Here is a 23,596-nt window from a genome sequence, read left to right as displayed (position 1 = left end):
CTGCCATCACCCTGAGAAGTATACGCCTGGGATTCAGGAGGGACAAGAGACTCGGGCAGCCGAGCCGCCCCGGCCTGGCCAGCCCAGCTGACTTGCAGGGGCAGGAACCAGCCCAGCCCAAACCAGCGGCAGTGCCCAGCCACGGTCGCCAACCTCCCCGTCATCCCACAGACGTGTGCGCTGGGTAAACGCTATTGCAGGCTGCACTCAGGAGGTTGCATTGTGTGGTGACTGGTCACACAGCAGTTGCCAGTTCCGCAAATGTGCCACATGTCAGTGCTCCCTCTAGTCATCATCACAGGCAAACACTGCAGCCAGCGAGAGCTCTCTCTGCCCCCCAGCCACCGAGGCCCCTGCCCCCACCCCGTGTCTCAGCCTGCAGGACAGTGAGTGACCACTGTCACGCCCACACTCTACCAGCACAGGTGACAATAGTGCTGGGGTTCGTGGGATCTCAGTTATTTTCCCAGGGTGCGGATACGGCTCAGTTCCCCAGGGGACCCAGGAAGCCCTAGATAGGGGCCCTCAAGCCCTGCCCTCACACAACAGAACCCAAAATAATCCGACAAACGTCACAGGCCTCTGAAGCTCTTCGGAATCAGGAATGGTTGTATGCACAGCTCTCCCTTGAGATCCCCAAGTGAAAAGAAACATTTCCAGGAAGGCCCCAGATTTTGCAGGTTTTCGTCACCGACCGAGCATTCTGCCGAAACTCCGGCAAAGGGGCTTGCTGCAAGGGGCGTTGTGGGAGGCTGCAGCTGCCGGTTGGCGAGCCCGGCCGGGTTCCTGGTTGGGGATCACGGTTTTTTAAACTAATTCTTATTGCTGTCCACTTCACGGTTTTGCCGCTGCGCCGTAGACCCTGGTATCAATTTTCGTTGAAAATGCTGCAAAAACAAAAAGGTAATGCCACTTCCCACACTGTTTCAAAAGGTTTTTAAGTGGAAAAAGGTATTTAGTATTTTTAATAAGCATCTTCAATACTATTGAGTTGGTTTCTTTGTTCATATCACAAGATTAATTATGCTGTCAGACACTTTCAAGGCCTGCTTAACAAAGATTCAGTGATATAATGGTGTGCTTTGCACTGCCTTTTTTCTGCATAGCAATCACAATCAGCATTAGACAATTTAAAACCCTTTCACCAGCCGGAAGTTCTGAAGAGCCTTTTAATCAACAAAAGTAATTTTGCAAACAACTAGATACAGCATTTTTCATATTAACTAACTTGCATTTAAACTCTGCAGGCTTGATTCTTCCTGGGTCTCCGATTCCAGGAAACTGGGTTATTCCGATGGCCTAGAATCTGAATGTAGGATTACAATACACTCTCTGCCAGGGACACCCCCAAATTTTCCTGTCCTGTTACCCCAATTTGGTTGTTAAAAAGACAGCATTGGTACTCAGATGTAATTCATTTATTTTAATTATCTGTTAATATACCTATCTTGTCTAATCAGTTAAATCATTTTTTTTTTAATTTGGTTACTCAGAGAGCTTCATCTTGCTATTTAACAACTACAATTTGTGTTAGCATCTTGGAGTTTTATATAGCTGTTTGGTTTTCCTCTAATTTGCTTGCTTTTTGTTTGCGAATACCTTGGATAAAAAAAAATTCTTTCAGCACCACCTATAAGATTTTAAATTTCTTTCTTTTTTGAGATTGGTGATACCAGAGTTGGAGCCGGACTTCTCTGCTCACAGGGCGGCAGCCCCACACAATGCTGAAGGTTTTGAGGTTTTGTACTTGAAGGGTGGCTTCTTTGGGAGCCGTAGCAGGGAGACACATTTAGCTTTTTTTTTTTTTTTTAATCAGACACAATTTTTAAATGAAACTAACCTGTTAATGACACCTTTAAAACATTCATTTATTAAAAAAAAAAAAAAGGGAAGGGAAGAAAGGCCCAGCCAGCCGCAGTAATTTGTACCATTGCCGTGTGCAGTAATTAGCGATCGCAGCAGTGATTCCCGCACCCTAAAGCTCCGTGTGTTTGACACTATTTCAACCCCTGCGAGAAGTGACCCAGGGATCTGGAGCCACAGGACACGAGGAGCAAGTCCTGTCACGAGAAATAACAGGGTCAGGAGACACGACTAATGAAGTCATAGCAACTGGTGCACGGAGCCAATCAGAAGAGGCGCCAATCTGTAAATGAGGATATAATTAGCAGAAAAAATAACATGCTTTGGTTGAATTCGAGGGGAGCCTGTAATGACTGGATATTGAGAAAGATTCCGAAAGATTAGAGCAAACATTATGCAACAAAGAATACCTAATTAGGGGAAAAAAGTGAATATGCCTTAATTAGAGGGAAATACATGATTGAAAGGCGCAAAGTTGTCTTTTAATACGAATGTAGTAGGGAAGGTTAGCTCGGAGCTCCTGGTTCGGCTGAGCAAAGCACTCTGCGGATGAGTGGGAGCGGCGCACTCTGTCTCTGTGCAGATGGCGCTTTCTGCAGAGCCACGGAGAAGCCCCTGGGCATCCTTTGCCCCTTTGAGTGGAAGGTACACGGTGCCTGCAGCACAGGTAGTCACCTGTCTTGGCCCCCAGAGACTCCCGCCTCCCGGAGCAGGAGCACACACACAGCTTGTCATGGTGCTTAAAATGCAGACAACAGATCATCATATGCAAAAAAACATGTGTCCGTGTGTCACCGTGTAGGCACGTAGCTTACCTTTGATGATTTCCTTCCAGATACGTAATTGGCAAGGTGTGTATTTCCCACAGGGAATTAAAACAGAGCCCTCCTCCTCCCAGACCTCCCAGCCCAAGTAGGTCTGTCTTGTCACTCCGGCGAGGTTCCCGGGGAATCTTTATGATCCAGGAAAATTAGCAAAGAGCACTACCAGCATCCCTTCCTCCACCATAGCAGGCGTTTCAGGGCCACAACCAGCCACTGATGTTCCCCCGAATAGACAAACTACATGTTGTTTTAGTTCCTCTCTTCCTTCCTTTTTGCCAAACTGTTCTGAGTATTGATTTTCATTTATTTTACACGATTCTTAATTGTCATCATTAGCTATCTACGCCGCCTCCCCCCTGCTTAAATATGCCCTGTCAATTTGGCAGCATATTTATAGATTAATTTAAATGTGTTTTTAAATTTATGACTGCATACCTTTGGTATGTTTGTAACATTAAAATACTTATGGTACAGGATTTTTTAATTAAAACTATTCATCAAAAAAAGTCCAGGTAGCAAGCATCTCCGTGTTTGCGGTGGGAGTTCTGGCAGCCAGAGCTAGCAAAATAATAGGTCAATTAAAAAAAATCTAAAGATAGCGTTTTCAAAGACCCGATTGTTTAATGAGCATTTGCCAACAGATTTCCTCACCACCCCCCAAATTAAATTATGAACTTGATTTTTAGTTATGGGCGTCAGGGCTGCATGGGGCAGGAAAAGAGAGGACGAGGGAGGGATGTTCCTGCCCTGGCTTCCTGAGAGCGGGGTTTGCATCTCAGATTCCCGCAGACAGGTCTACAGGGACACTCTGTTTTAGAAATTGACACCCTGAAATTTGGTGAAGTCCACATATCTCACCGGGTCCCAGGGCCTCCGGTGTGCCCTGCCAAGCCAGCTTTGTTTGTATCTCTTAAAACACACAGCTCCACCCTGGCAGACGTCTCTTTGGGGCCTGCTCTTGCGGGGACAAAGCTGTTCTGGTCTAAGGAGGGGTCTTAGCTGCTACTGCAATGGACTTTCACATGGCACTCGCTAGGTAGGGGGAAAAAAAAGGTCTCTTCTGTTCTTTGCCCACGTGTGCTGCTATTAATAGTGCCGTGTGCTGAAGTGTCAGCTCTCTGCAGAACAGCAGAGCCGTCTGCAACAAACAGGGCATCAGTGGGCCCCACATTCCGCCAACGTGTCGCTGCTTTGGCGGAGGGCGCAGCCCTGGGCAGGACGCTGGCCTCGAGCTCTGAGCAAGCAAACGCGTAATTAACGGGATGAAAAAGCCAAACAGGACCCTGTATGGGATTGTGGGGTTCTGTGTCAATGTCCTCAAAATAACTGGGTTTCCAGCCGAGGAATGGGTGGAAAGACGCCCTCAATATCCTTGCACTTGGCCAGGCAGGTCAGAGCGAGTACTCGATGTTGTCAGTCTTCCTCTCTTATTCTGTTATGGATGATTGGCCTTAATTTTTAGTGTTTTCCTCCTATTTTCTACTGTTTTTTTAAAAGTAGTAGGTCATGGACCCCAGTTCCCAGTAATAAATTTCATATTTCCTAACCTTTAAAAATAACATTTCCTAAAAGTGAAAAAAAGATGTTTTTCATCAGTATCCACATTTTCTTAATATCTCATAAATCCTTTTTTCTATTTCTCACTCCTTATAATTTTTTAAAATCTACCTTCTTGCTTACATTATCCCAGACCCAACCATATACGAATGTTGCTTGCACACAGAATATGATTTTTTTAAATTAGCAAATTATTGGTGATCCTTCTCACAGATATGAATAAAATTTGTGAATATGAATAAAATTGACTCATACCCTATGATTGTTTTTTACTTTTCCTATTCCGTTGACTTTTCGGGGTGGAAATTTTAGCGCTAGGGCTAAATGTCAGTTTCAAAATGAACAGCATAAATAGGGAAGCATTTTTCAGTGATTTAACATTAATTAGATCATGTCAGATTTATTTCATGCCAGACATTAGAAAAATGGGAGAGTTTCGTAAATTTACGGGTGGCATCGTGGAGGGGTTGGTGGGCCGGACGCCGGATGCCGGGGCAGAGCACGCCCGGTCTCCTCACCGGGCCGGGGCCCTGCCTGGGTGTTCTGGGAGCAGAACGTTCATGCGTAAAGGGGCCCGTGGCCCCTAGGAACTCGGTTGCCTGCACATCCTGCCCTTCACTCCCTGATTTATCTCCGACGTGAGCCTTTATCAAAATGTCCCCACTGACGGGGGGAGGGGGGGGGCAAAGGCAGATAATAATAGAGATAGCTAATGGAGCAGGGTTGCGTTGGAATTGGACCAAATCCTCCTTTTACCAGACCCTGAACGCTAAATGAATCACGCAGATTTATATGGAGGTGGAAGCTCCGCAAGGTCCGGATCAGGGCAAAATAGGGTTACAATTCAATAAAACGCGTGGCGATGCTTTATTGACTAATGAACCCACCGTGCCGCCGACTGCTGTATTTTACTGTCGCAGAACCGTAACTGCCTGGCAATTACATCGTGAGTGTTTGCTAAGGACGCGCCTGTCTTTTCCCCGGATCCGCAAACAGGTTCAGCGGAGAAGCTCCGGAAAAGCAGGTCGCACACCTTTCCCGTCTTCTGGGGCTGGAAGGCAGGCACCGGTGATAACAGTGCGAACAAGTTGATGCTGCTATTTTTAAATAAGCTGTTATTATTGACTAACAGAGGTTGTCGTGGGTGGGATGACAAAGCCTCGGGAGCCCGGAGTGGCTGCGAAGACTTCCACCCGAGAGCTCGTTAATGAGAAACGGCTAAGTGCGGAGTTAAACGCCTGCCGCCATCCTCTCTGCTCCGTCTTCTCGGGAGGACAGCTGAGCCGCCGCCCGTGTGCTCGGGCTGCGACCTCCTCAGCCCCTGCTGGTCCCCAAACATGAGTGCCTGGTGTCGTCAGGTGGAGCCTGGAGCCCGGGACTTACCGTGACAGAGAGGGTGGCTGTTTGCCAATAACCAGGGGTATTTTTAATATCAAAACATAGAGCGGCCCCCACTGTAGGTGGCTGTGTTCCCACAATACACAGTCCACGCGTGTCCTAATGCACAGGTTAGAGCCATCGCAATGGGACTCTTTGCACACTTGCACGCACACAGAGGGATGGACCACGTTTCTTGAAATTCTGCTGAGGCTCAGAGCATTTAAAGTGAACTTCAGCTTAGGAAAGTTCATGCCGGTGGTGCTGGAGACTTTTTGTGAAGTAAGAGGCCCCTGGTGGCTCCAGTGAGGCAGAATTAGCACACGGGCCTTCTGCAGCATCGTGGTCTGAGAAGCTGACCAGAGGGGACCATCCGAGGTGGGACGAGCCAGCACTACCCTTGCTCCCGACTCTCGTGTCTGTAAATGCTGCTTACGAGCCGGCTGGCCCGTGTGTAGGGACGTGCAGGGAGGAAGTGCGGAAGCTCATGGATTATTTAGAGTAAAGGCTACTTGCAGAATGATTCAGAGAGCGCGGTCTCCTCTTAATATTTTTTAAAACAATGAAACATACTGAACATAGTTCCATGTTACTACATGTGTGCAAATGATCTAGAAAGAGCCAGATCACCGGAGAATAATGCTTGTTTATATGATATAGTGCCAACCTAGTGCCAGGCACTGTCCTAAATGTTTTACGTATATTAACGTGGCTCTGGCGCTTGCCACGATCCTATGGAACAGCTGCCATCCCAGCTTCATTTCACAGTGAGGGGAACTGAGGCACAGAGAGATGAAGTCACTTGTCCACGCTCACACAGCACAAAGCAGCAGAATGAGGACTCAACCCCAGACCTAGGGCTCTGAGACCCATGCCTGTAACCCTGCACCCCCTGCCTCCTGCTGTGAGGAGGTGGCATTTGGGTGGGATGAGGTTAATGGCAGTGATCAAAGGGAGCTTCAGACTGATCTCTCACGTGTTAGCTTTTAACCGCTAGATCTCATGCACGTGTTACTGTGAATCGTGTCATAAGTTAGGTGTGACGTCAGAGTTGATGGGTTTGGCAAAGCAGTGCCATCTCAGTTGCCACAGACTACAGAGAAGAGCAGAGAAAGACGTGGCACGTGCGGGTGATGTATCCTTTCCAAGGACAGGCCGTGTGGCACACGGTGCTCTGGGCACGTGAAGGTTTCTCCGTGTCAGGTGAGGGAGAACCAGCCCAGGGCACACGCCACGGGGGCCTGGGGGACACGGTGTGGGACACGCCCAGTGGCTCTTGCTGCCACTCACTGTGAAGGACCTTTGACTCTAGAGCAGGACAAATCCATGGTGCTGAATTAATACTGCTGATTTAAATTCCATTGGTTTGTAATATTCTCTGTCTAAATGGAAGGGTTTCGTGGTTTTGTTTAATTTGCAAATCTGTTCAAGCTGCAGTTGCACAAAAGCTCTGAGTTCAGGTGAACACAATGGTGAGATGGGAGGAAGCCACCCAGGACACGTCCCCTGCCTGTTTCCCCCCCGGCACACACTGGGGACACTCGTCCTCCGAGGCTGCTCCTGCCCGTCCTCTCTCGCCTGCCCTTTTCCCTCCTGGGTGGGCCTGAGAGTCACCGCCGGACCGGTCACTCCCCGGGATGGCACCGTGCCTGGTTTGCCTTTGGGGCCACGCTTCCCCCACGCCTGACCTGTAGGAGACTTTAGCTTAGTGTCGTAAAATACACTCTGTACAAGGAAAAGGAATGCTTGCTTATGCTAAAGCGTTAGTGGGCTGTGTTGGAGAGAGAATGCATTTTTAAAAGGGTCTGACAAGTTGCACATAAAAAGTCTAAAGGCAGGACGTGAGGAATGTAGCGTCCATCTTTCCGTGCTGCACGGTGCCCTCGGGCTGTGACAAGCGAGAGGTCTTAGCTGGCAACACGTTCCTGAGTCTCCAGCTTCTAGGTGAAGGGCATCGTTGGAGAGTGGTCACAAGGAGAGAAAGGGGCTTATGGGACATTTGGCTAAAAAGAAACTTCCTGCAGGTCGGGTGTCCATTCTGTGCCTCGGGCATGCCCCCAGCACGGTGGGACGATTCGGGCTTAGCCACGGTCTGTGTGCACGCCATGCGTCCTCTCTGGAGTCCTGTCTTCCCGATGGCACAAGGAAGGGTCTGAAGACTGCAATGTCCCAAGGCCAGTGTGAAACCCATGCGCGACCCGGACTGGCGGCACCCACTTGTGAGCATGGCGTCCCTGTACGGGCCTGCCCAGTCCCTGTGGCTCGATTCCCTCCCACTGGCCGGGGCACCCTGTCACCAGAGCGTCTGCTGATGAGTTCTCCGAGCCCACCCGAAGGAGGGCTGACCCAACCCCGCTTCCCTGCCACGTCCACAGGGAACATCCGGCTGTGTAAAGGGGACAATTTGCCTGAGCTCAAACTCCACACGCAAAGCCCAGGGCTGGGGACATAATGGGGATTTGTGACACTTGGTGGAGAACTTTGGGCCCATAAACCATAGATAGTGTGTGGTCGCTCATCTGTGACAGACATAATAGAGATAATTGTCACTTAATAAGTAATCCAAGGCTAATTAAATGCTGCTCATATACATTGCAAGGATTCTTTTTTTTTTTCCTTACACTCTTCAGATCATCCTGCAGGAGAGGGTGTAGGGGAGACTCCCGCAGGTAGAAAAATGAAGAAAACACGAGAAAAAAATTCCGCTGTGGTGGAGCTGAGAGAAATCGGTCACTCGGGTCTTGGAATCCCTTCTGCACACATGGTGGCAGGTGGGTCCACAGAGCTTGGGGAGGGGGTGGGGGACAATGGCCGGGACATCCCTGCAGGCTTTCGGCCAGTGTGGCCAAGGTGGTGGCCCTGCCCGGCCAGCCTCTCCTCCCATGGGGGTCTCTCCACGGGCAGATGCCACAGCCGACTGAGGCAGCCGCAGGGCGCTGGGTCCCAGCGAAGCATTGGAGATACGGCTGCGAAACCTCTGGCTGCTTCACACTCGAGAGGCCTTGACTCTGGGGGAGCTCTGCTCCCCCGGGAGGGAAGGATGTACGGGCGTGCCATGCAGGTGACGCCTGGGGACCAAGAGACGCATCCTCCAGCTCCTGGCAAAGCCACAATAGACAGCTCTCAGCCGGCTTCCTCTCCGCGGCTGCCCTCCCCGGTCACGCCACCGTGGAGGGGCAGAACACTGCCCGGGACTGGCGGGGCCATTCCAAAGGTCTGTCTTCTCGTGTCTCAGTCCGTTTGGGCTGCCATGGCCCCCAATACTCTACACTGGGTGGATTATAAACAACGGAAACTTATTTCTACAATTCCAGAGGCTGGAAGTCCAACATCAGGCTCCGGCAGATGCGGTGTCTGGTGGGGACCCTCCTCCTGGTTCACAGAGGGCGTCCTCTCCGAGGGCACACCAGGCGCAGGGAGGAGGCGGCTCTCCAGGGCCACCTCCCCGAGGGCTCTGAGCTCCTTCATGCAGCCCCCACCCTCATGACCTATCCTCTTCCGAAGCCCCCAGTCCCTCATGCCATCCCATGGGGGGCTAGACACTGGGGGGGACACGGACACTCAGTCCAGAGCCAGCGCCAGAGCTCGCTGCGGGACCGGCGGAGGCCTTGGACGAGGTGGCGTCCGGGTTCCCTTCCCCGGCGCCCAGTCCTCCGTGAGACGCCTGCCTGCCAATCCAGGTGCAGCGTCTGTTTCCAGCCTGCCCCATCCGAGCCCCAGCGCAGCAGCTGAGCCACGAGGAGGACGTTGCCACATCTGAGGGTCCAATCGAGCTTTCACACGCTCCGTTCTCCGTCCCCCACTGCTGCAGCTGGGCTCTTGAGAAGCAGGGCCCAGGAATTCCCATGAAGTGACCTCTGACGAGTGTCCCTGGCGAGGCCTGGTGACAGGTACAGGGCACAGGAGAGGGCTAGAGAAGGAGCCCAGCAGGACAAGGTCTCAGGCAGGGTCTGGCCTTGGGTCCATGGAGAGGGTTCTGGAATATGAGCTGCAACTGGAGGAAAGTTCCCGACCCTGTAAACGAGTCAGTCACTGGCGGTGGCTGCCCTGGGGAGGCGTGACGGGCACAGAGCTTCCCAGGGTGGCGGCTGCCATATGCAGAGGGCGCTCCCCGGGGACGGGCAGCCGTGAGCGGTTCCCACACGCCCCACACTGGTGAGGGACCGCAGCGTCTGCCACACTGTTAGTTCTGATGCCAGAGGAAATGTTTGTCCCCTGTGAGCCGTGCCCAGCTGCGCCCAGGTGACTCTTTCTGCTCAATTCCTGTCTCAGCTGCCAAACGCACCTCTGGTGGTCACATCACAGGTAACGTTTTTTAAGAGAAAGAATAACCAGTCCTATATTTCCATAGTTTTTAGGCCCGTTCTCATCACACTCACCTCTTTTCTTTCTGCCCACGGCGAGGCAGAAGGGGCTGGCCCTGCTCTCCCGCTTCACAGACTGGGAGCACTGAGCCCTCAGCGACTCTGGGCTCCACCAAAAGCCACCCATTTACTGGCAGAACTGAGCTCAAACCCACCCCTCCAGCGTGTATCCCAGGGTCCTGGAAACCAGGCAGGGGCTCCCACAATGCCACCATGAGGAGAGGTGCCGGCTCATGGTCTGTGCAGTGCACAGCCTGTGCAGCTGTACGCAGTGCCCCTGCCCCTGGTCAGACTGAGTGGAGCTGGGGCCGGATCACCCTAGTGACCCTGGAGGTTCACTGCTGACACGAGACAGCCGTCCTTCACTGTCTCCTGCATTCTGCCCTGCCTCACGCCAGCTGCTTTTCCTTCTTAAACTCTCTGTTCGTCAAAACTTAAGCTTGCACTGGTTTGGGGCTTGTCATAATGGCTCTGGCTCCAACCAGACCTGTCTGCCTGAAACTGGCCTGCCAACCGGCAGTCCCCGTCCCTGCCTCTGCCCTCTGACATTGTTCAAAGCTCCCCGTCCTGCTGGGATGTTGGCTGAACACATTTTTTGATGCTGGTCAGAGCTCACCAAGCAGTCTACGGACTGTTGCACATGGGTGTCTTCCTGGCACACTGAATTGTGGCCGGGACACAGGGTAGGATTACCTGGTACATACATGTGGCCAATGCCCCTCGTCAGGTCGGCGGGTGGGTCAGGCCCCCCCCCCACTCTGTGCTCAGACGCTGGACTCGGGGAGTTCAGGAGCAGATCCTCACGTCGATGGAAGGTCGGATTAAGGCTTTTCCATTCCAAATTCTGTCATTCTGGGGCCCAAACTGTGCCCCCTAGAAATAAAAATAGAGGCCAGCTCACCATTTGGAAAGGTGGCCCATTTGCTGAATCCGTCCAGTCAAGCCCTCTGGGAAGCCGTCTGCCAACAGGCCGAGCTGGGATCTTAGCAGGTCCCTGTGATCCCAACGGCCACGAGGGCCAGGCGTGGCTTTGTGCAGGATCGGAATGCTCAGCGCGGTGCGTGGCTCTGCGCAGCGGAGGGCGGTGGGGGGAGACGGGCAGACGGACCTACGCTGACAGAGAAGAGCAAAGAAGTGGCTATTAAAAGGGGGAGCCCTGGGTCTGAGGTCAGAAGACCTTCACTGTGACATTGGCCCACCAGGGCATGCCACCAGGCTGCCGTTTCTTCATCTGTGATCCCATCTGGGTGCCTCCCAGGTGGCTCTGGACTGGGGAGACGTTTGTGAGAGCTGAGCGTGCCCACGGTGCCCCGCCAAGGAACGAGTGTGCCCCGCAGAGCTCCAGGATGGTGCCTGCCCCGACCCTCAGGCCCAAGTCTCACCTCTGTCCTGTCCCTCACTCTCCCTGTCCCTCCCTCGGTGACCCCTCTCCTACAGTGCAAATGGGGCGCCTTCCTTCTGGGGGGAGCAGCCACCTCCCCGCTCCCCTTCCCTTCCCAGGGGACTCTGGGCCCTGAGGGCAGTCTTTCTCTTTCTACTTTTTTAATTTTTTTTAAAAAGGTTTGTTTCTTTTCAGAAACCCACACAGAGCGCGGGGGGGAGGGCCCTGCATGGCTTCCACCTTTCTTCTGTACAGTAGCTTGTTTTATGACTTTGTTTTAAAAAACCATTGGCTTAGGGTGCAATAACACAGACGTCTCTGCCTCACAAGAGAACCGTGAATATCCGCTTCTCTCTCCTCGGTGACAGCTCCATTACGTTCCATGGGTAGGCTCTTCTTTGGCCCTGGAAAGAAGAGGAAAAAAATGGTGTTTTCTCCCGCAATCGTCCCTTACAATGGGGCCATCGGATCGATAGGGCTGGCGCCCACTCTCCCTCGTGGGCCCCCCGCGAGGCTGCGAGAGCCGGCCATGTCTGCAGCGCCCTCCTGGGGGGGGTAAGACTTAATGTCCCCGTCCCCAAAGGGGTGCTAAAGCCATCGCCAAAGAAATATCTGTTTTCTCGCGTGCATCCTGCAGGCGTTGCGGTAAGCGGTGGCAGCCCAGTGGCGGGGAGACTTTGCCGGCTGCCTGACCTCAGCCTGGCAGCTCCCAACACGCGCAGAGCGGTCAGTGCCCCCGCACAGCGCAGGGCGCCATCAGCCGCGCGCAGACGTCGAGCCCCGGCTGGATGCCAGGCAGGTGCGGGAGGCAGATTTACGCGCACGTCATGGCGGCGGTGGCCCGTCCTGTGCCCGCGTGCAGAACTCTTCCCGCTCCGTAACATGTCAGACTGTCATGTCGCCTCTTCCCCGTGTGTAAGTGGTAAGGTGTGAGTTTAATTAGCATAGAACAAAATTTCTGACTCTCTAATAATAACACCTTGGATTTTTATGTTACCTGCTCTCCAAGGAGCTCAAAGCATTCAAAAAAAAAAAAAAAAAAAAAAAAATGTGCTTCTTTTTGTGTCTTCATACTCCAGAGATGAAGATCATGTCCCCATTTCACAGAAAGGGAGGCCAAGGCTCACTAAACCGCTGCGGGAGCTTCCCCTTGGCCTCCTAACCCAACAGTTGTCCCTTTGGTCTGTGCAACCCTGTGGGCTTGGTTTCCTTGGAAGGAGGGTGATGGCGGCTTCTGTGTAGGGGAGCAGGGGCAGGGCCTGAGAGCCCTCAGGGACATGGCACCTGGGAGCGGAAGCCCAGCTCCAGGTAGGTGTTGACGCACAGGAACGTAAGCCCAGTCTCGCCAGACCTCCAGTGCTTACAATCGCAAACACTGACCGAGAGGGAAAAAGAAGAGGATAAACCCCACCCCTCGTACCAAGTGTGCTCCTGCCTGGGCACCGCCCTGAGGCCTCCAGTGCGTGACCAGACGAAAGCCCCGTTGGAGCAGGGCGCATGCAGTGGCTGGCGCTTGGTGGATGAGGCTGGGCGGGGAAATGCACGGCCATGGGCAGAATTGGAGGCTAAGAGTGTGAGGTGACAGGTCCCCGAATCACAGCGGTGGCGGTGGAGAGAAACAGGAGGAGGAAATAGGACTAAGGAAGGTGGCACACAGCGTGAGTGGTCAGCCCCAGATGGTTCCAGCCGGGGGTCCCGGGGTCAGGAGGTGAGCGGACAGAAGAGCTGAGAGCTCACCTGTGGGACGAGGGACCTGGGCAGGCTGAGGACGAGGGTCTGGGCGCGACGTCCTCCAGGTAGTGACAGGACAGGCAGGCGGCCGTGTCCTGCGTCCTGGATGTTTTCAGGCTCTGGATTCCATGCGGGAGTTAATGCAATTAAAAAAATGTGAGATCAGCTTGGTCTCCACGTTGGGGCTGCCGACTTTCTGTTTGGCCGCGTGAGCAGGAGAACGTAAACAAATAACCACCTCTGTGTTGTCCCAGGAAAACACAAATGCTGCCCAAATACAGATGGCACACTTTATCCCAAACTGCCCTTTAAAGCGAATACATTTAGCTTTGTAGAGAACGCACGTCTTGGCCTTTGTTTTTATTTATTTTAAAGCAAGGACACTGGCCCACGATTGCTGTCTGGGAGTCACTGTTCTGACCCTCCCGAGGAAGAGACCTGAGTGGAATTTAGCAGCAGTCGCAAGAAGGCGGACGGTGAATTTGGGGGCATGAAGGAGCCCCCCAAGCGCCGCCTAGACGGGGGGCAGGAGAGGAGAAAAAGCAGAAGGCAGGTCTGAGACCCGGAGGGTGTTTCCGCCAAAGGCTTGAGGAAGAGGAGCGGGAGACGAAGGGATCGGGAGGGGTGCGTGCAGGTGCAGGGCAGCGAGGGGCTCATGGGAAGGTGCAGTTGGAGCGTAGCTCAGGCTGTCGGCTCTGTGGGGTCTTGGGCTGCCAACCTGCTCCAATTCACAGAGCCCCGCCCTCTTCGTTTTAGGGGCAGAGATGCAGCCTCCGTGTCCATACTGAGCATAAGGCCCCTGCTGAAATCGCAGGAGCAGCGGCAGCCGCCTGCCTCCGGACACCAGGAACAGACAGGTGAGCTCAGCGGGGTAGCTGCATGGGGACCACCCCAGGCCCCTCACATCTGTAATCCACCAATCCTGCTGGGCAGACGTCTTCCGGAAACGTCGTCTGTCTCCGCGTCAGGCCCTCGTGCTGATGTTGATGAAGCTTCTCCAGGTGCTTAGGCAAGAGCCGTTTCCCGGGACGAGGGTTAACCGTGGCCGTCAGTGTTGTGGAGAGGGGGAGCCTCCTCTTCCCTCATCAGAAGCACGTGCTTCCTGGGGATCAGGAGCCAGCGCATCCGGGACAGCGCCAGCGTGCCCAGGTTCTGTGGTCGCCCTGGAAGTCCATTCCTGGGCTCCGACCGGCCACCTGGCTGCTCGGGCCATTTATCACAGCGAACCTGGTGCCTAAATCTGGGAGGGAACGGCCAGCGTGCAAATCGGAGCTGCGCTGCCCTGCCAGGAGCCGGCCAGCCGGGGCCAGCAGCGCCAGATTTCTGGGACGGGTCGTCTGGTTGTACAAACGGTGCCATGCATCTAGTTTCTCCTTTGTGTCTTGTCCACGGGGGAATGAATTCCACTGATCTGCATATCCATTCACTCACTTATTAAATGTTTGCTGAGCTCTTACGGGTACCAGGCCCTGTTTGAGGTGCAGTAATCAGATACCAACTCCCGCCTCATATTCTAGGAGACAAGACAGACAACAAAAGCCTAAGTAATTTCAAAAAGTAATAAATGCTCAAAAGAAAATACAAAGAGGTTAATATGAGACAGAGTGACTGGGCTGTTTTAGACAGAATAGCTGGGGAAGGTCCCTCTCAAGGAGGTGGCAGACCACAGCCTTGCCAAGGTCTAGGGACGTCCCGCAACAGCCCGGCGTGGATTGGCGGGGGTGTGTGAAGGCCAGGCCAGCACGCCCTCCCCAGAGCAGGACGGTGAGATAGTGTGACAGCCCCACCCCCCACTTCCTCCTCTGCTCAGGCCTGTTCCTTCTGCTCCCGTCCCTGCAGGAGCAGGGATGCCACGAGCACTCGTCCACAAACTCCCGCACGCTCATCTCCTTCTCCAGGGTCTACCTCTCAGGAGACCCACGTGTGCCCCACACGAAGGGCACACGGAGAAGAGAGGCTGGGAGGGAAGGAGAGGTGAGAAAAAGCACATGCTGGGGACAGACCCTGCAGCCTCCTCCGGCGCCACGCTCCCCGCCAGCATCCTGAGCCCTCGGCAGCCACGGGCGTCACAGAGGTTGGGCTCCGACGCACGAGGCCATGCTCCTGGGCCTCACACATGGTTGACTAAATAGGCTTCACTTTTATCAGACGCTTGCCATTTTAAGCCAAAGTTTCTATCTGCTTCTTTTTACCTGACGTGGAACCTGTGATCTGACCTATAAAGGGAGACGCGATGTCAGAGCTGAAGCACGCACGAGCCGTGCGGAGGCCGCGGAACCAGCTGGTTGGGGACCCAGAGGAGGGGCACCCCTCACGAAGCGGGGTGCATCCCTCAGACGCTGAGAGCAGCAGCGGCCTCTGGAAGAGGCAGCGTGTGAGCTGGGCCTGGAAGGTGCAGTGACTTTCCGGGGGGTCCTCGCACTTTCCTGAGTTGCCCAAAGCCTCCCGGCTCCTCCGCTGCTGCGAACCACTGCGGCTCACCGCGTCTCTGGGCCAGGCGGCTGCGCGTCCCGCGCCTGCGCAGTGGCCCTTCACCTGGCACCTGTCTGGGCTTCGCTTCGGCCGCGATCCCCGCGCTCGGGGCGGGAGAGGAGAATGGGCCGTGGCGGCTGCTGAGGACAGAGGCGGCAACCGGGGCCGGCGCGTTCAGGAGGAAAGGTCTCTGCCCTTCCGCCGGGCGGCCCTGAAGCTCTGACGTCGGTGGGCCCGCAGCTCCAGGCAGGCCTCCCTGGGGCAGACGGGGCAGAGGGGCCGGGCGGGGCGTCACCGCAGGCTCAGCGACCTCAGCCCGGCCAGAGCCTCGCAAGCCCCTCTCCTTCCCTGGGCCTCGTGTCCCAACTGGGGAAGGGGAGTCTTGATCCGCAATAGCGTCCTCAATCTTTTTCTTTTGCTTTATGTTCTGTGTTGAAAAACAACGCACAACAAACGTTTAGTGTCCGTCTACCCTGTGTGCGGCGCCGGCGGTGCGGACCGTGCTCCTTCTTTCGGTCACGCATCTCCTCTTTCCTTCCTCGGCGCCTCTGGCAGTTGCACCTGGGGACCGGCCCGTCCTAGGTGCTGAGCACACGGTGAAGAGTGACAGGTGCGCGTCTCCGCCCTTGCATTCTGGTGCAGTGAGACCAGAAAAAAAAAAAAAAAAAAAAAAATCAGTTAACAGATAAACAAAGTGAAATTCTCTCCGCCCTTCCTTCCCCAACCCCAAGAGTCGCTGCAGGAGCTAATGAGGACTCCGCGTTTGTGCTCCCCGAGGAGCCCAGATGCTTTAATTGGACTTAACTTTCTCCAGCGTTTCATAGGAAAAGAATAGTTTGTTTTTAATTATAAAGAGATGATAGATCCTGAATACGCCTCTTCAAAGAATGCTGCCCCTCCCCACAGATACGGATCCGCCCTGACCCTGGTTTGAGGCTCATTTGTGTAAATGGGCCAAGGCAAAAATGTCTGTTCTATCAAAGGAGAAACTGAGGCACTGAGTCAGCCATGCAGAGGAAACCCCCCCCCATTCCTAACCTCTTGTAAGATGTGCAGCCAAAGCTCCGCTCTGAGACGCTTTGGTGGGGCTGGGGGTGGGTGCGGGGTCATGCGGGTTTGGGCTGGTCTCTCCCCCCAGTTGCGCTGTCTGCCCCGAGGGGAGGGGGGGGGGCTGCGGTGAGTCTCCCAGTCACGTGGGGAGCGCAGCAGAGTGGGTGGTCTGGGCTGGCCCAGCTGATGAGCATTTTTGTCTTGTTTGGTTTCTGTGTGCCTGTGTTTATTTTCGCCTTAATAGCACAGACTGACTTTTGATGTTGTCCAACAACTGACTTTCTCTCTCCTTCCATCCCGCCTCAGTTCACTTTGCTCCGGTCTGGAAATCATTTCTCAGTTTTTCCCTCTGTAGCCCGCAGGGTTTCAGCAACGGCTGAACTGCAACGCTGAGAGGCTTTCTCTGGAATACCCGGGGCGGGTTCAGAAATGCTATGTGTGGGGCGGTGGTCTTGGGGCGCAGCCCAGCTGTGTCTGTCGCAGGGCCGGACATCTGCCTGGAGATGGGACTCACCAGCTACTCAGCTTCATGCACAGGGAATAACCCGAGGAAATTCTGAGTTTTTATTTGGAGAAATAGAAACACTTTCATGTACCCAGCTGTCTTAGACAATTTGATAAAAACTGAAAGAGGTTCAGGTAACAAATCTAATTCCAGACTATGGAGCCCGAGACATAGACTGACTTTCAGGCGAGGAAATGGACAGGTCCCCCCAGGTCTGCCACTGTGGACACTGGTCACTAAGGCACTGGACCGACACCGTCAGAGAACCTACCTGATCGAGGTGTGGTGCTTAGTACTGGGGCTCCAGAGATGAAGATGACGTGGTTTCCGCCCTGACACAGAGCACCGTCTGCAGGCCGTGGAGCCTGACGTGGCAACAGGGAGGTAACAAGGCCACGAGATGTGACCTGCCACTCACGGCTGCCATGGTGGCAGGGAAAGGGACCCGGGCCCCAGTCTCTGGGCTGGGAGGTTTCGAGGCAGGGGGCAGACATGAGGGGGTGCTGCAGAGAGGACCCAACGGTGAAGCTGAAACCCAAGGGATAATTCAGTAGACAAAGGTGTCCCAGGCAGAGGGGACACCATGAACAGAGACCAGAGATGAAAGAAAAATTAGTATATTCAGGAAACCGAATGAGTTCAGTGTTCCTGGATTATGACATGTAACGTGGGTGGCAGATAATGACCCACCCTAGGGTGGCAGGTGAGTCCCTCTTAAAGGCCCTGGGAAACCGGGTGAAGGATGGGGGAGTCCTGCAGCAGCAGCTGGGTGTGAGCTGCAAAGTCAAGTCTGCGGTGAGCAAGAGGATTCTGGCTGCATCGTGGAAAACACGTTGGGGTCTGGCTAGGTGGAAGCTGCTGTATTGATCAGGTGAGAGAAAGTGGTGGTTGGGACCTGGGTGGTGACGGTGTTAACGGCAAGAATGGGCAGGTGCAGGAATCGATACAGTTTGGTGATTGATTACATGATGGCTGCACTGGAGGGGAGGGGTCCAGGTCATTGATCCCTAGCGGAGGAACCCAGGGCAGGTGAGGGCAGGGGGAGAGATGGCCGGTTAACCTTGGAGATACTTGCACAATATCCAAGATCAGATGCCAGAAAATTTAGATTTGAAGTCATATGTGAAGCCGAAAAGGAAAGGTCAAGCTTGCCTATGGAGTTGACACAGTAAAAAAAGAATAAAATAAAATACAATAGAATCCCAAGTAAATCGCATATTCAATGGAGAGAGAGAGATCATGAGAAGCCTATGAAGGAGCCCCAAAAGGGGTGGTGGCCAGAAAGACAGCAAAAACAACAAGGACTCAGGAGGATGTAGTGTCTTGTAAGTCAACGCTTCAAGAAGTGGCTACGCCCTCGTGCTTGTGGAACAAACAGGCTGCTAAGAACGGAAAAGCATCCTCGTCTGCGAGGGTACCGGCCATCTCCGCGGGAGGAGAGCTCGCAGAAGCCACACGGCAGTGAATTAAAGAGGGACAGAGCCAGGGCGAGTGTGGACAGCAAGAGAAGGCTACGCTCTCAGACACTTGGCTCCTTGCCTGGGCAGAAAGGTCTGAGGGCGGTAGGAGGTATCATTTAAATGTACTTATAAAGTTGGAAGACATCTAAGCATGTTTAATAGTTGGAAGGAAGGAGCAGCGAGAAGAGACAGGGGCGGATGTTAAAATACAGGAGAAAAGCGGTGGATCCCTCCGGCCCCAGCACCGGATCCCTCCGGCCCCAGCACCGGGGGAGCGGGAGGGAGAGCACCGCGAGGCAGAGGCCCAGTGCAGGGGGAGCTGTACCGCTGCAAGGGGAGAGGGGAGAGGTGGGAGGTAGGATGCTGGAAGAGCACAGAGAAGTCTGAAATAATCACTTGGGCTAATTTCCTCTCCTGGAGAGAAATTCGGGTGGGAAACCTCAGAGGCGTGGTCGGCAGGGCGGAGGGCTCAGCTGAGCCCGAGTTACATGCAGCCTCCACCTGGCAGCAGAGCGTGACGTTCCCCCAGTGCTGCCGGCCAACGCGGACGGAAGTAAAGATGGGAGACCAATGGATTGACCCAGGACTGTGGTTTTGTCAGGCTGAGGCATCAACTGCCAGAGGAACTGCGCCCTGGAGGACGCTCGCTCGCTCAGGTGAGAACGGTTGAGACAAAAGACTGTGGAGACCAGGTGAGGAAACAAATGCTCAGGGCGCTGCTAGGAAGGGAAAAACATTGGGATCCGGGATGCAGAAGTCTCAGTACAGAATGAAGACACCTTCACGAGAGCTTAGACGGGACATCAGATCTGAGAAGGTGACGGTTCTCATGTTTAAGACTTGGCGGGGTTGTAGCTTGGGGAGAGGGTGTAGTCCGCGCGGGTGGCCAGGCATCTGGGTGGCCGAGGTAGGGACAGCTGCAGGCTGCTGAATCAGGCAGGGCATCGGCTGTCTGTGAGGCAACAGGAAAGGGGGAGAGGTCGTCTGTGTTACAGCTGAGTTCACCCCTAAAGATGACAGTGGGGGTGGGGCGGTGGAGGGGACGTTGATCCAGATCTCACGGCGCCTGGTGAACGACAAAAGTGCCTGGGAGACCAGTCAATGCCGGGGATCACGAGAGGTAGAGGGTGCCCAGATGGCACTTGCCTCAAAAGTGCAGAAGCAGAAGTAGAAATGGTTCCCTGAAGGCTCTGGAAAGCACAGAAGACACCAACTTCTGACCCCGACATGCCACCGTGGGGGACTGCAGGGGAAGCTTGTTCCCGAGGCGTATCACCGAGACCGCAGCTTTGATGATAACAGAAAAAGGACATTGAGGGGATACAGTGGATTTGAAGAGGTTTTTAAAATCAAGGAACAGGGCTTCCGTAGAGCAATTCGGAAGGCAGAGGAGCATAAGGGATGAGGCCATGGAAAAGCAGGCGCAGTGCGGCAGGGCCCGGGGGGCGGGGGTCTGGGGGCTGGATGGCCGCAGGTCCAGGGAGGAGGGTGAGGTCAGCGTGTGCCTGCAGGTGCCAGAGAGGGGGGCAGAGAGCGTCTGTCCTTTGGCACTCATGAGCCTTTGCATTCTCACTAGGCACTGGGAACACTGCACCAGGCTCCGTTGTTTCCAGAAGCATCCAGCCCAACGTGCCCCCATGCTGCAGGGGCCCCCCTAGACCAGCCAGGTGTCCACACCCACTGTGGGCCTGGTTTGTCGCGGAATTTCAAACACCCCAGCCCTGCTCTCCTGGGAGGCTCCATCTCACTGCTGCCCATTTCAGTCCCAGAGCACTCACACCGCCTCCCATCACAGAGAAACGATTTCTTTTTCTTAAATTGGGATTTGACGGAGTAATTGTAAAATTGGGATTTTGCTCAAAAACTCTTTCCTGGAGCTTATAGAAATGACATTTGAGAGAAACTTTCTCAGCAGAGATTTGTATAAGATGTAGCCTGTTGAACTGTATTTAAATATATTGAACATACATTATCATAAGCAAAAAGGGAAAAAAAAAAGATAATTGTTTTATTTCCAAAAGATTTCAGCAGGTTTCACATGAGCAAGACGTCATGGCCTTATCTATCCAAATGACTCATGTCTGGATGGCAGTTTCCTATATCTCTGGATGGGGCAGCTCAGCTCTTGGGAAAGAGAGAACAGCTCTCTTTCCATGTCCCGTGTGTTGAGAATTAAAAACAAACTAACAAAAAAACCACTTTAAAAGCACCATAGATTTTCTAAAATGTGCATCCTTTTCAAGAGCATGGACCCTAATTTATTAAATTTTTGGTTCCTAACCTCGTATCTAGTGCATGATAGTCCTGGTTTTGTGCCTGATAAGCTGAACTAAACTCAATTTTCAAGTGGCCGAATTAGAATTTTGCACGAGAAGGTCATCGGAGTTATTCTTGGGAAAAGGGTGCCTACGACCAAGAAAGTGGACAGAATAACCTATCTGCTGATGGTCATGGCTGAGGACACAAGGACTTTCTACTCTTCATCCACATCCACCCACGGTGACATGCTAGAGGCGGGGTGGGCCTAATGATTTTATTTCTCTAAGACTGCGATGTCCTCCATGTGCCTTATCTTGAGATAGGTAGCATCTCCCACACTCACCCTTTCTGTCTCCCTCTGTCCCACTTGTTCATGAGCCCGGCTCATGCCCTGCTGCTATATGAAAAGTTCACTGATGAAAGGATGGATGGATGGATGGATGGATGAAAGGATAGATGAGTGGATGAACAGATGGATGGATGGATGGATGAAAGAATGGATGGATGGATGAAAGGATAGATGGATGGATGAACAGATGGATGGATGGATGGATGAAAGGATAGATGGGTGGATGGATGAAAGGATGGATGGGTGGATGAAAGGATAGATTGGTGGATGAACAGATGGATGGATGGATGTATGAAAGGATAGATGGATGGATGGATGGATGGATGAAAGGATAGATGGGTGGATGGATGAAAGGATGGATGGGTGGATGAAAGGATAGATTGGTGGATGAACAGATGGATGGATGGATGTATGAAAGGATAGATGGATGGATGGATGGATGGATGAAAGGATAGATGGGTGGATGGATGAAAGGATGGATGGATGGATGAAAGGATAGATGGGTAGATGGATGAATGGATGGATGGATGATGGATGGATGAAAGAATGGATGGAAGGATGGATGGATGGATGAAAGGATAGATGAGTGAATGAACAGATAGATGTATGGATAGATGGATGGATGAAAGGATAGATGGGTGGATGGATGAAAGTATGTATGGATGGATGAAAGGATGGATGGATGATTGATAAATGGATGAGAGATGAAAAGAAAGGAGAAATTCACTCCTGAAGTCTTCTCACCATCAGGTTCAACACCAGTCTATAATATCCAAGAGAACATGCTAACAGAGCCCTGAGAGGCTGTGCCCCCATGTGAAGCTGCTATCAACTCCCCGCTGGACCCAGGTTGAAGAGACAAGGACTCATCTATCCATCCAGAAAGGTCCAGGCTGAGAAGGAAGAAGACCCTTCTCCCTTCCACAACCATAATTCAGATGCAGAGAACACAGATTTCTCTGCCAAATCTCAGAGTCTAAAACTGAAACCCACGTTGTGAAGCCACCCCATTGCTACCCCCTCCCTGTGTGTTGTGTTTAGGATCCAACAATGGTGCTTCTGCTTGGCTGAGTAAGGAATAAGGTCCCAGAACCCATGACTCTGCTCGGTGGTCCCAACTGCCTCCACAAAGGCATTCAAACAAAGGCTCACATCCCCTTTCCACATGACCCAAACGCCGTGGACAAGTTAGCGGGGTTGGGGCAGGTGAGGTCCCAGAATCCACCTCTCGTCCTTCCGCCCTGTGCGCTCACCTTCCGTCCCTCCTACTCGCCTGTCTCCCTGCACCTCTCGCTCGGAAAGCAGGGAGCTCTGGTCTGACCCTGTTGGAGTCTCTGCTATCTCCCCTCCCCTGCCTCCTTCACACCTCCTCCACCTCCTCCGCCAGCCAGAACTCGTGCAAATGACACTTGGAGTCCCACCTTCCCTGGCACGTCGGATGAGGAAATGACTGGAAACCTGACAGTCTATCACTACCAGGGAGTGACAATTTAAAAAAAAAAAAAGATTCCAGTTATGAGTATAAGTTTAAAAATGTAACTAAAAGCCTTCATCAAAGTTTAAAGAGCTTCTTGCGCTTTTAGCATTTGCTTATTCTGATTTATTGACAATGACACACCTAGGAACAGTCGTCTCTGCAGAGGCAGTGAAGTAATGGACTTCAGGGGGAGAGAGAAAAGGAGAGGGTGGGGGGAAACGGGGGGGAAAAAGAGAAGGTGCAGCTCAGAGAAGAGAGGCCGCTGATTACAGCCCACTAATTTGTTATGCACTCCGGCAAATCAGCGGTGATTCATATGACAAATAAGGAGAAAAAATTAACAGCTGTCATGTTGTGATGTGTTAATTTCCTGACAGTCTCTGCACTGAAGCCAATTACTGATTTAAGGGCAGGGAGAGAGAGCCCTGTTCAAGCTTCTAATTAGGCTTCTTCAAGACTAAAAGGATAAAAGCAAAAATAAGAGCAAGAGAATGAGGCAGGTAGCTGGGCTCCACCGCAGCTCACATGCTTTTAAAGCCCCAGTTAAATAGCTTTAAGCTTAAGTGTGTTTAAGATAAGAATTTAGAAACATTTATTCACTTTTATCCCTGACCTGGTGGTTTAGGCTTTTGTGGAGTAATTGGGAGTCGAGTGAGGCCCGGAGCTCCCGTTGCCCTCCTTCCGCACGAGTCCAGCCTCTCAGATGTAATCTCCTAATAATACCTTTGTTTAGCCATGTCAACAACCCTTCGTCACTGCGGTAGACAAAGGGCGGTAGGTGCTCCGCCAGCTTCCCACTCGGGGATCGTGCAGAACGCACCCGGCCACGGCTGTGCCTCCGCTACACCAAATGGCCCTGTCCACACTGGCCCCAAAAGACAGGGTCCCCGGTGGGAGGCAGTTACTGGAGTCTGGGTGCTTAGACAT

Source organism: Eulemur rufifrons, chromosome 24 (assembly GCF_041146395.1).
Source record: "Eulemur rufifrons isolate Redbay chromosome 24, OSU_ERuf_1, whole genome shotgun sequence".
Classification (NCBI taxonomy): domain Eukaryota; kingdom Metazoa; phylum Chordata; class Mammalia; order Primates; family Lemuridae; genus Eulemur; species Eulemur rufifrons.
This window is presented reverse-complemented; position numbering follows the sequence as displayed.